The following is a 13,806-nucleotide window of genomic DNA, read 5'->3' on the forward strand; positions in this document are numbered from 1 at the left end:
AATATTATTCAGCCGTAAAGCAGAATGAAATCTGTCATTTGTGGCAACATGTATGAAAGTGGAGGGCATTACATTAAGTGAAATAAGTCAGGCACGAAAAACAAACACCATATGATCTCACTCACACATAGAATCTAAAAAAGTTGATTTCATAGAAGTAGAAAGTAGAACAGTGGTTACTAGAGACTGGGGAGCATAGAAGTAAGAGGGGACATGGGAGACACTGGTCACAGATACAATGTTACAGTTAGGCAGGAAGAATAATTTCTGGTGTTCTATTATATAGTAGGGTTACTATAGCAAATAGCAATGTAGTATAAATTTCAAAATAGCTAGAAGAAAATATTTTGAATGTTATCACTACAAAGAAATCATAAATGTTTGAAATGATGGATATTGTAATTACCTTGATTTGATCATTATATTATGTGTACATGCATTGAAACATCATACTGTATCCCATAAATCTACATACATTATGTCAAAATTATAATGATGACATCTTACGCTTACATCTTACTTTTACATAGCAACTCCATGTACCAGGGAATGTTTGAGGACTTCACAGATAGTAACTCTACTCTTCCTATAATGAGGAAGTATTGTTGTAATTTGTTTCACAGATGAGGAAACTGAAGCACAAAACTAGTAAGAGGTGGAGCCAAGGATACAGACATAAGCTTCACACACTGAATTGATAAAAATTAGAAACAAAAAATTAGGAAGACTGGCAATACCAAGTGCTAGCCAGGACAGGGAGCAACGGAAATATATTTCTGTTGCATGTGTAGTACATACGTGCACAAACGAGCAAACCCTGGAAACTACACAAAAGCCCATCAATAATAGAGCATATTTTTACTAATGTAACTATTCATATCTATCTAGCCATCCATCTCTCTATCTATCTGCCTATCCATCTTTCTGTTGTCTATCTACCATAGATCATCTATCCATCCATCCATCCATCCATCCATCCATCCATCCATCTCTATCTACCATCTAACCAGGGTTATCATACGGCAATTTTCCCTTTTCTCTTTTAACTTACAAATTTCTCCTCTCTGCCATATCATTCCCACCAGCAGATAAGTATCTGAAACATTGGTATGTCTCCCATCTCACCCTCTCCCCTCGAATCCTTTGCTCCACTTTCCCCTTCAGCCTCCTAGTCTCTCATCCTAGGCGGGTTTCTGTCCCCACCACACCACCAAACTTGCTCTTCTATTACAGAGGTCACTGGTGGGCTGTGTGTTGACACCCCGATAGTGCCTGGCTTCTCTCTGATAGGAAGCTTCTTGCTGCTCCTTGTAAGTCTCCTTTCCTGGTTCCTACTTCCTGCTTTCTAAATTTTGAAGTGTCCTAACATGCAGTCCTTGGACCTTCTTGTTCTCTTCTCTTTTTATACTCAGTCCCTTGATGATCACCGCCACTCTGAAGATTTTTGATACCATCTCTGAAATTTCTGTTTCTCACCCAGACCTCTTATGTGAGCTCCAAACTTCTACAACCAGCGGCCTCCTCGCACTGCACCGCGATGTCAAATTTGCATCAGAAACTGCACACACCTCTAGCAGAGCCCTTCCCTCCCTGCCCTCCACCCTCTCCTCTTTGTTTTCCCATCACAGTAATCAGCACCTCTGCAGTTCTAATTGCTTGGGCTACAGTCCTTGATGGATCACGTTTTCTGTCACCTCAAACCCAACCCACAAGAAAACACCACACTCACCCCTTGCAACGCCCCCAGCCCACAGCCACCGATCCCCACGTCCGTATCATCTCGCAGCACCGCAAGGCCTCCCCGGGTCCCTGGCTCCATGTTACCACCCTCTTTAGGTCTATTCTCAACACACTAGCCAGAGAAATCTTGTCACAGCATAAGTTGTATGATGCCACTCTGCTCACAAACCTCCAATGGCGTCCACCACCCACGTCCTCTCTGAACCCATCTCCTCCTCCCGCACCTCCCTTGCTCACGCTGCTCTTGTCACATAGGCTGCCACACGGCCTAGGCACTTGCCATTTGCTCTGCCTAGAAAGTCCTCCCCCCATCCCCAGCCCCAGGACTCCCTCCATCACCTCATTTAGGTTTGCACTCAAATGTCCCTTCTCGGTGACACCCACCCCAGCTTCCCTACCCAAAACTCCACGTCTCTCCTAAAATCACTCTTCTTTGTGGCTCCAGTTTTTTCCTTGCACCAGTTACAATCTAACAACAGACTACCTATTCTATTTATTGGTTTACTGCCCTCCCCACCCACTAGAATAAAGCTACCTTAGGACGTGGGACATCTGTTTTGTTCACTCCATATCCTCAGCACCTGGAACCCATGGGTGGCATTCAGAATTTGTCCCCCAAAATTATTTGTTGAAAGAATGAACAAAATGCAAACATCATCATGGATAAATCTCAAAGCAATAATGTTGAGGAGAACAAAGCTAGTCCCAGAAGAACTCTTCCTCTGTGATTCTAATTACATAAAGTTCAAGAGCATGCAATCTTAGCAAAATATTACTTAGGGCTACAAACATACGTGGCACAACTACAAAGAAAATTGAAGATTAGCTAACAAGGCATTCAGGAGTGGGGTTCCCTCTGTGGGGCGGGGTGGGGCTGTGATTGGAGAGGGGCACACAGAGGACTTTTCAAGGACACTTTTCTATTTCTTAGGTAGGATTCTGCACGTTTATACCTTGTGTAACTAATTTTTAAGTTGCATTTTAAAGAGCCAAGAAAAATTATTTAAGCATAACCAGACTGCATCACCTCCTTGAATCCAATATTCATAATATAAATGGCTCCATCCCTATCTCCTCAGCCACAGATCTGATGCCTCTGTTCTGTCTCCTGGCTGCGTCACCAACTCACCGTGTGGCAAAATCAGAGTATTTGTCATTAGAGCCACAGCCCAACCTGATGGCAAAACTTACCCCAAAGGACGGACCTCCAAGAGCAATCAAGGCAAGAACAAAGGGAAGGTCTTCTCTTATTTTGTATCCCTGACAGCACTCTGTACATGGGAATGATGAAATAATAACCATAATGATCTATTGATTAACTACACAAACCACAGGGCAGCATGAAGCGTTGCACCCAGAAAGGAGAGCTGGCTCCCAAAGGCTTTGGCGAGAGTGGGTGCACCCTTTCTGCTGCGACCTCTCCTTTTCCAAAAGCCAACGCAGCCCTTCCCGCTGACTGAGCATAGCTGGGCTCCTCTCCTGCGGCTGAGCGAGGCAGGGCCTTCCCCGCAGCTGAGTCCGTACTCACGCCTGCAGCTGAACGCTGCATCGAGAGGCAGAGATCACGGCAGATGCTTTCCTCAGGAAAATTACCTGTGTCTCCACTGATATCTGACAGTTTGGCAAGAGGACCACAGTTTGAGGCAACATATGAGAAAATATGCGGTTATTTAAAACATCCGGTCATAAAACTGGGTAAGAATGCAGGTGTCCGAAGCAAGCCCTGTGAATGAAGCTCAGACAGGAAGGAGGGGAGAGAGGAGGGCAGGTAGGCAGCGGCCTGCTTTCTGCACCAGCACAGCTCTAACAATTAGAGCATAATAGACACTCAATAAATGTTTGTTGAATGACTAAAAGAAGTGAGAGATGTCAAACAACATGAGGAAATATGGTCTGACATCTCTTAACACCTTGTCAGGTAACTTGTCCTGAATCTACACAGTTGTCCCTTCTGCCTCCACCGCGCAGCAAAGCTCAGGGCAACACACCTTTTGTGTCTCTCTCCCGAGGGCCAGGCCCGTCTCCTTCGGACGTCAGCTTGTCTATGCTCCTGCTCCGTGGGAGCTGCTTGGTGAACACAGTGTTTTATTTAACGGACATATGTTTGGGGAGAGCATCTACAAGGCGACATCCCATTTAGTATTTCCGAAGGTATTCCTTGATCTCTTAGCTCCCAGAAAATGACCTAATTCTGGTTGTCCATGGTTTGTCCGAGGTGGTGACACTAAATAGACATCCTTAACACTACAGAGAAGACCCAAACGATTTAATAAAGATTATGGAATTTTAAAGAGTCATGAATCACAGTTCAGGAGGCCAAAATATAAATGAAGAAACATTCGGTGTGGGAGAAGAGAGTGAGCGAAAATTCTCTGCTTAGAGATGGAACAACACATTTATTCAAAGGGTAAAAGATAAAACTGACACACCTTTAGACCCATATCATACTGAATTTAAACAACATGCATTGGTAATAAAGAGACCCTCCATTTACAAACTAATTGGATCGTTAGGTGCACACACTATCGGAGTAGCCCGAGGTAGCACTTCAAACTAATGGGAGTAATTGCTTTTAAATAACCTTAAGATGAGTGTGGTCATCTTCAATGTCCCATTTAACTTCCTTTCTGTTGCAGAAATTACGCTGTAGATCAGCCTAATGGGGGACACACACCTAATATGCATACAAAGGACAATGAGAAGAGTCAAGAAGTAAGAAGCAAAAATGAAGTTTTCTGGAATGAACGAAGACAAACAACAACGCGCACTGTCCTTGGAGAGGAGACGGCCGCGTCACCGTTCACGGTTCACGGCCGTGCCGCTTGCCGGCTTCGCGACCTTGCACTTGCCACTTCACCTCTCCAGGCTCCAGATTTCCGTCTGCCAACCGAAGGGGCTGCACAAGTGTTCACGTCTCTTTCCTCGCAGTGGGCAGTGAATCTGTGCACACGGCAGCGGCAGAAACGGAGCAGAACAGTGCGGAGGGCTTTCTTGCGGTCAGGCAGCTCCTCCTCGCAGGCTCGGCCTCAGCTAGTGGGACCAACACACGCCAGCCACCTACACCAGACACCTGGCCCGTCCCCCTTGCTTCTGCAGCTCTGCCGCTATCCCAGCTCTCCCGATCTCACCAGCCCGGCTTTTGTTCACCCATGTCCGGGACCACGACAGTGGCCTCCTCTCAAATCCATTATCTGCTAACAATTATTTCCCTAAAACACATGTGACAGGAGTAATACTTTTGACTATCAAATCTGTCCACCTCTGGACTCCCCCAGAAGACCCCGAGACAGCGATTCAAGTGAACGTAGTTTATTGGGGAGGTGATTTCAAGAAACACAGGCAGGGAAGGAGGCAAGCGAACAAGGAAAGGAAGATGACCAAGGAAGGACACATCATAGCAAGGCACCACTATGAGCCACTGAGGCTTCCTCTTCGGGACACCGAGAGCCAGTGTAGGACCACACACCCCCCAGCGACTCTTCCTGAGAGCCTGGTGAGCTGAGGCACACATCAGCCACTCCCACAGTCAGTGGCCGAGAGCTGCTCTCGGGAGTCAATCCCAGGCACTTCCCATCTGCCAAAGAGAGCCCTCGGCCAAGGTGTTGCTACGGGCAGCGGAAGAGCATCCGGCTGCCAGGACACGGGAAGCATCGAGAGCATCTGGGCAGGCGCCGATGACATCTGCTACGAAACCATGCGTTTGTATTTCCTAACTATCTTGTGGTTCCTTCACACACTGGGTTGATGGCAGCCACTGCATCGGAAGAAAAGCAGATACAGCCTAAAATAAAGGGTCACGATTCAGCTCTGAGTTTCTGGTTTTGTTTCTTGAGTCCACGGTACGAGTTCAGTTTGAGAGCCTGGCTTTATGGGGCAACTGAAGGAGAAAAGGGTTTTCTAAATTGCCAATGCCTCCTTCTTTAGTGAGGGTAAGCAAAGCCTGGAGGTCTGATGAAGGAGTCTCGCTACAGGAGAGGGTGTGGAGAGGATAAAAGTACGAACCGGAACAGAGTCCCCACGACGCGCAAGAGAAACGAAGATGCGCAGTAGCAGGACACGGGGAGATCTGGCGGGTTTAAGAATGAGTTTGAGATGCCGCCTAAGTTCATGCGAGGGATCTTAGCTTGGAGGGTGGGGGTGGTTTGAGATGAGGTGGGGGGAGGGCCAAGGAGAGGGAAGATCTCCCCCACCCCGAGAGGCCAAAGCACAGTGGAAATGGTGGAGTAAGACGGCAGAGGGCAGGGCTCAGGTACCACCCTTGGTCCCCCACGGCCTAGCCATGGTGTGCAGGGGACCCCAAAGTTCCCACCTGGCCCTCCCCCTCCAACATGCACATTAGCCGACATGTGAATATGAGAGCAAAATGATATGTTAGTTAAAACAGCGTTTACTCAGCAATTGCTCTGTGCAAGTCACTGCACTAAACACTTTTCATATTTTAACTTACTTAATCCTGTCGCTCACAGCCCTGGGAGGAAGGTATTATTACTCTCTTTTTATAAATGAGGAAACTGAGGCACAGAAAAACGGGTCAAGGGTAATACAGTCTGTGTATCTTGGAGCTGGAATTGCAACCCAAGTGATACAATTTCTGAGCCTGTGCAATTCATCTCGAGAAAATTCTACAACTCAGTCTGTAAGGAACATTACCAATCGAGCAGTAATATGTACATACTTTTACTCTTCCACGTATGTAAAAGATCATGTCATTCAGCTTCTCTGGTACGTTCTTTGCAAAAATGGCTGCACTGAATTCTCTGTCCCTGCACGCATGCCTCTTGCCATGGGACTTTGCTGCTCCCTCCATGAAGAGGTAAGGGGACTTCTCCACTCCCTGCATCTGGGCTTGGTCATGCAATTTGCTTCAGCCACTGGGATACTGGCAGACGCGATGCAAGCAGAGGCTTGGGAAGTGTGTGTGCATCGGGGCTTGCTGTGACATGGGACACCACCACGGGAACAACCCTAGGCTAGCCCACAGGGGGACGAGAAACACACACTGAGGCGCAGTCGTCTCTGCCGTCCAACCTGAAGCCCAGGCACGTAGGAGAGTCTAGCCTCCCAAGAGAGCTCGCCCTCGCTGACCCACGGAATCAGGAGAAATCACAAACGTTTGCTGCTTTAGGCCACTGAGTTTTGGCATGGTTTGTTCCACAACAAAAAATACGTGATATATCTCCTGGAAACTTCTCGGTGACCTGCTATCTGGCCTTTGCCTGGCATTCAAGGCCCTTTGTGAACTGGCCCCACCTTTGTAGCCCCGCCTCCCTTTGCCTCCGTCCTTGCACCCGACCCACTGGACGCAGCCTCGCCACTGCTCCCCAACATACCCTGTGCTTCAGCCTTCCCTCTCGGCCCCAGGCTGCCCCGCAAGCCTAGGACTCTCCCTGACGGAACACTCGGCCCTTCTGTAGTTGGCAGAATAGTGGCTCCCCACAGAGGTGCACATCCTGCTCCTAGAACCCTTGACTACGTGACAGATGCGGCAACAGGGACTTGCCGACGTGAACAAGCCAAGGATTTAAAGACAGACGGTCATCCTGGATGCTCTGGGCGGGCTCAGTTGTTCACAAGGTCCCCACAAGAGGGGAGCAGCGGGGGTAGAGCCAGAGAAGGTGAACGACCATGGAAATGGAGATCAGAGCAACACGAGAGGGAGGAGGCCACAAGACAAGGCGCCTTCAGAAGCTGGGGAAAGCAAGGACCAGGCTGCCCAAGAGCCTCCAGAAAGGAGCACAGCCTTGCTGGCGCCTTGATTTTAGATTTTCAGATTTCTGACCTCCAGAACTATAAGGTGATAGATCTGTGGTGTCTTAGGCCACCAAGTTTATGGCAAGTAGTCAGAGCGGCAGTAGGAAAGTGACAGGCCGTCTCCCCAGGCACAGTGTAAAAGACTCTGCTCCACGAAGCCGCCCGCATGCAGCGGCCCATTTCTGTGGCCCACCCCTGCACTCTGCTTTGACTCCGGCTTGACTGTGTTGATTTGGAGCGAGTGATATTCCTGTCCCCTTTGTTCATCGGATGTCTTCTTGGTAAAGCCCTATTCACGTCTGTGTCAGCTCACCCCCTCCTCTCCAAAACTGCCCCAAACACGCCTGTACAGACACAGCTGCACGTGTGCGCACGCACACACACACGCACACACACACACTCTCACACATAAATTCCACCTGTCCCTGGGCCCGCAGCCCTGCGCTCTGGTGTCACACTTGTCCACAGATGGGAAATCCAAACCCCCGACCCACGTCTGCCTCCGGTGACCAGGGCCAGTCTCACCTCCTCTCTGAGCCTCAGTTTCTTCATCTGTGAAATGAGATGTTAAATGTGGAACAACTCTTTTAGCAGAAAGAAATATTGCAAAAACTACCTTGAAGAATTATTATACATGAATAAATTTTTAAAAATTAGAGCAAACGATGCTCTTGCTTAGAACAGAGAGTCACCAGGCAGAGCTCTCAGTCTGTGCCCTGAGAGGAGCAGGGGACACAGAGGGAAGCTACAGGCGGGGCCAACCCTGGCGGCTCAAAGGAACAGACGCAAATCGACACAGCTTTCACACTACCGATTTCTCAGACCTGCGTCAACGGCCAATTTGGAAACGAAGGCACCGGAAGCATTCTCTAGTCCCTACGGGAATACGTTAGATGTACTTTCCCTTTCAACCTAAGGCACAGTTAAGCAGTAACGTGGCCTGTGTCGAAGAGAAAGCCAGAACTTCTCACCGGAGGTGTTGAACGAAGGCTCCGTAAAGCTCTGCAGGCTGCATTGGGAGGGGCAAGGGGAGTGCCTGCCAGGGAGGGGGCCAGGGTGTCCTGGGGCGTGTCCCTAACCTGACGTTTCTGTTTTTGCCTTGATGACAAACACCACATGCACTCACCATTAAATTGGTACCAATCGATCAACACATGAGCACATACGCAAGTAACTTTCATCCGGTGTCGGGCAGGTGGGAGGGCGGAGGAGGGGATGAGTAAATTCACACCTAACGGGTGCTGCGTGCTATCTGGGGGACGGGCACGCTTGTAGCTGTGACTCAGGAAGTACAAAGACAATTATGTAACCAAAGTGTTTGTACCCCCATAATATTCTGAAACAAAATAAAATAAAAACCTCCACAACTCCTTTATTCAAACCAGATGGTGTGACGATGGTCTGCAACATTCTCTTTCTTTGCTTTCTAATATCTTGTCTTGCCATGGATCCATCCATGAAGGCTTTACTGATGGATGTGCCTAACACTGTTCTCTGTGTGTGTGCGTGTGTGTGTGTGTGTGTGTGTGTGTGTGTGTGTGTATACTGGGCAGAACTGTGTTCACCAAAAAGATATGTTCAAGTCCCACAGCACTTGTGAATGTGACCTTATTTCCAAATAGGATGTATTTGTAGATGTCATCAAACTAAGATGAGATCACACTGGATTACGACGAGCTCTAATTCAAGGACTGGTGCCCTTATAAGAAGAGAAAAACGGACAAAGACCCGGAGACACAGATTCAGACGTGCAGGGAGAATGTCACATGATGTCAGAGGGATGCAGCCACAAGGCCGGGAGCACCGAGAGCCACCCCAGCCACCAGCAGCTGCAGACAGACAGGGAACAGATTCTCCCTCGGAGCCTCAGAAGAATCCCAACAGCCAACACCTTGATTTTGCACTTCTGGCCTCCAGAACTGTGACACAATACATTTCTTTTGTCTTAAGTCACCCAATTTGTGGCACTTTGTGAAAGCTGTCCCAGGAAATCCATACATTCTGGGAGACACAGGAAAAGGGACTAAAGAGGAAAGAAAGAAGAACACAAAATAAAGAACTGAGCTGAGATACGGAGAGTGGGAGGTGCAGTGACTTCCGGCACACAAACGAATAAACAATCTTAGCTACACCTTATTCTTCCCTGGGTCTATTTATCGTTTCCCTGTGAATCTCCGGGGCTGACTCTGGTTGTGCAGTCGTCCGCTTGCTTCGGGGAGGATGGAAGAGCCAGCTCACTCACCCCAGGGGAGCAAGGTGCTGAGCCGCCTCCCCAAAGGGCCTCTACCTAAGACTTTGCACCCTGGGTGGGCTGGGCTTCATCCCACCCAAGACACCCAGTGCAAGAGGAGCAGGCTCCTTCAGAGGCCGGATGAACACACTCCTGCCCGGGCAGGTGATAAACAACAGCGTCTGGAAGATGTTAAGGATAACTTTTGATTTTTAGCCCTTCCCATGACCACAACCAAACATTTATTCTAGTTAATAAACCACTCTAAATAAAGAACCCAGATGTGCTGTGGCATTGCTCGAATGAGAAGGGTCCGGACTGCACAGGCGCCTGGAAGGGGTGTGGAGATGTGGGCTGGGGAGGGAGAAGAGGGCAATGAGGGAGGGGAGGGAAACGGGACAGCACAGCGCCCCAGCCCTGGGCCTGGTCTTCACACGCCCGGTCCCCTGGGTGTCAAGGCCCCTGGAGGGAGTGGAAACCAACCACCCAGGGGACTCCAGGCTCCATTCCACACTCACTCAAGGCCTGTCCTCGCTGACCCATCTCCCGACCCGCCACGCTCCACGGCCCCACATGCCAAGGTCATGGCCACCTGGCAGCCGGCTGTGCCCTGGATCCCTCCTTACCCCAGGCGTCTCTGCAGGGTGGATTGCATTTTGTTGAGGCCTGAATAAAATAACCAATTTAACGATCTTTAAAGTACACGTGATAAATGCCCACGACGTTGGGAGCAGCCTGCTGGCTCCGTCTCCGGCTCTGCTCCCCTAGCGGAGGGCACCAAGCGGCCGCCCCGCGGATCACTGCGCACCTACACCGGGCGGTGAGCTGCCCACACCCCTGCGCTGCTTCAGCACGGGCCTCGTCCTATTCTAAGGTTGTCAGGTGGGTTCCCGGGGCTGTTGGCCCCGAGAGCACTTGCTAAAGGAGCACGAGAGACCCTAACCCCAGCTCAGGTCCCGGTCTTCAAGGTCAGCTCCACGTCCTTGCCCCCGTTGCCCTGTGAGCTCTCCTCGGGCCGCGAGCACAGTGCACAGCACGGAGTGCTCGCCTGCTTCCGGCACTGCCCCTTCCCTCCCCCACCCTCCGTCTCGGCACCACTGTCCCAGCCCCCAGTCCAGCCATTGCCCTCCACGCCCTCCCCACCCCAAGACAGGCAGGCAGCGGGAGGGGCATTCACCTTCCCGACCCCCAAGGAGACCCCTCTTTAATACTTTCACACCCACCATTTCAGTTGGCTCTTGCCTCAACACTGCTGCAAATATTACAGAATTCGTCCCATTTTTTAGACGCAGAAACTGAGGCTGAGAGGTGACGTAGCTTGCACAGGACCCTGGATCATGCAGAGCGGGGTCTGGACCTCACCCCAGAGATGCTGCTGTTTCTTTCCGCCGCACGGCAGAGGCCCAAGGCCACAGGCCATTCACAGAGTCAGAAAGTGCCACTTAAGAACCCTCATAGCCACCTGCAGCGCCACTGCTCTGCCACTTTCAAGCAGGAAAGAGCCAGGGAGGTCACTGCAGCTGTGACATTTTGCCACCGAGGTGGAAGAATTTCACTTTTCTGTGAATCTCCCCTACCATCATCACTGACTCGTGCCTGGCTCGGCCGTCCCCTTTTCCTGGGAAGTCAGATGTGACTCTCACCCCAGGTCTCTGGCTAACGGTGCGTGGACCCTGCCTGCACCGGCACCTCTACCTTCTGTACCTGACCCCAAACCGCCCTTCCCACCCATCCCCTATCCTCTCAGCTAGGTCTCCTCTCCAGCTTAATTAGAACAGGGCTCCCAAGACACCTGGCTGAAAGTCAACCCGGTCACACCCCATAGTGTGCGTGTGTGACACTGCGGAGCCTCGAGCTGTGCTTCCGACAGGATAGAGGGACTTACTTAAAATCTCGAGATTCCTGTATCACAACTTGGTGTTCAGCTCTCTGCGCCACCCCCCTCGTGGAATGCAGGAATCTCTGTTGAAATTCTGCCCTCACCTGTAACCAGGTAACTCCCCACGGAAAGAGCTGGTCTGGCATCTGCACTCAGTGAGCGACTCCAAGTCAAACCCAAGCTGCCTCCACGCTCCTTCCAAGTGGTGGGCGTGACCATGCTTGACTCTGGCTCACCGTGAAGACGCGGTTTTGCCAATCCCAGTTCAGCTCCACGATGCTCCAAGCCTCCAGCTTGGTACCCGCACCAGTTTCCTATTGCTGCTGTAAGAAGTTACCGGTAACTCAGTGGCTTAAAAATAATACACATTTATTGTCTCGCCGCTCTGCAAGTCAGAAGTGCAAAATGGGTTGGCGGGGCTACATTCCTTCCAGAGGCTCTCGGGGAGAAACGGTTTCCCTATTTCTTCTTTCTTCTAGAGTGTGCCTGCATTCCTTGGTACGTGGCCCCTGCCTCCATCTTCAAAGCCAGCAGCACAGCATCAATCTCTCTCTCTCTCTCTCTCCCCGCCCCACCCTTCTGCTTTCCTTCTTTATTGGGCGTGCGCGCACGCACACGCACACGCACACGCACAAGCATACAGGGAGAACACCATGTGAACATGAAGACAGCCAGCTGTCTGCAAGCCAAGGAGAAAGGCCTGCAATAGCTTCTTCCCTCACAGCCCTCAGAACAAACCAACCCTGCAGACACCGTGATCTTGGACTTGCAGCCTCCAGACCTGCGAGAGGAAATGGATTTCTCTTGTCTAAGCCGCCCCATTTGCAACGCTTTGTTACAGCAGCTCTAGCGAACTAATACAGGAAGGAGACAGCTCCTAGAGAGTGTCCAAGCACATTTACAGTAAAAAAAAAAAAAAAAAAAAAAAGTTGTTTTTTTAAAAGAACTTGTCAGAAAGTTCTGTGCAACCAAAAATATTTTACTATAATTGTGGGTTTGGAGAGGCAGAGAAGGTAGGAAGGGGGTGCTTAGGGCGTAATTTCCTAACCAGTGCTGTTGCCATGGAGATTAAAGCAAAGAACAGGGTGCATCTCCCTCCCTCCCAGTGAGGCTGGGGCGCCTGCAGAGGAAGCTGCCCCGGCTCCCCTCTTCCTCTTCAGCCAGCGCTAGCTCTTCCCCAGCCCAGTGTTTTGACATGGGCCATTTGCATCTTTATTATGCATTGTTTATTCTCCCCAGTATCTCTGGCCGCGAGTGTGCAAGCGATACCTCCAATTAAGGCTCAGAGGTTTAAAAAAAAATAAAAGCTGTGTCCGTGGAGGAAAAAACTCGAGGCACTGCAGAAGCGGCGGGGAAAGGACTGGGAGACGCCAAGTCAGTGCAGGCAGGACTCGGCCCCCTGGTAAGAGCATCCTGGTACCTAGTAAGATTTGTGAGAAGGCGTTTTCTCCAGAAGAAATTAGTTCAGGGACATTTTGCTAGAAATAGGCCAATTATCTGCTGGAGGCCACCAATAAAATAGGTATTTGTTTGTTTTAATTTCCGGTCCCAAAGTTGACCCTTGCATCGGGCTGCCGGAGTCTTTCGCTAAAGGCCACGGAGGGCCTTGACCTCAGCCGGATGCCTTCTCCAGACCCTTCTTTCTGTTCCACACGCTGGTCAGCTGCAGGGAAGTGACGAGCTTGCCTCTGCCCTGCACTAATGATCGGGCGCCACTAATGATGGGGCGCCTCGGTCCCCAGCCCTGCTGGCACAGCCCGCGCGGAGGCAGGCGGCGCGCTCCGGTGACAGCTGGCAAGCCAGCCTCTGGGAATAAAACATTTTAGCACTTCATAAATTTCTAACAAGGTTTCAAATTGCCGCCGTTTCCCTCCTCTCAGCTCCGTCAACTAGCAGAAGGGGGGGAAGAAAGACTAATTAAATCTACGGTGGGAAAGCACTACTGGTAGGATTGCTACTTATTAAAAATAATGAACTATAAGGACCAAATAGCAAAGTAAGTGGAAATTCTCTGCATTTCCCCCATATATAAAATATAAAACATAGCTTTCCAATATTGTATGCATTTGGTATATATGTGTTTATATATATAAAAGAATTAAATACATATCAGTAACAGAATAGCTGATATATGACATTCTTAAGCCACCTGGAAGGTGATACATAATAAACTAAAATGTTGAGAGACATTCAATAACAATATTGC

At 49.8% G+C, this 13,806-nt stretch overlaps 1 protein-coding gene across 1 annotated transcript in view; it reads right to left on the reverse strand.

Moving 5' to 3' along the window:
• The window catches only part of DSCAM (Down syndrome cell adhesion molecule), an 834,101-nt gene that overhangs the window by 738,102 nt on the left and 82,193 nt on the right, over positions 1-13,806 (reverse strand). The window lies entirely within an intron of this gene.

The sequence above is a fragment of the Propithecus coquereli genome, unplaced genomic scaffold (assembly GCF_000956105.1).
Source record: "Propithecus coquereli isolate 6110/MARCELLA unplaced genomic scaffold, Pcoq_1.0 Scaffold148, whole genome shotgun sequence".
Classification (NCBI taxonomy): Eukaryota; Metazoa; Chordata; class Mammalia; order Primates; family Indriidae; genus Propithecus; species Propithecus coquereli.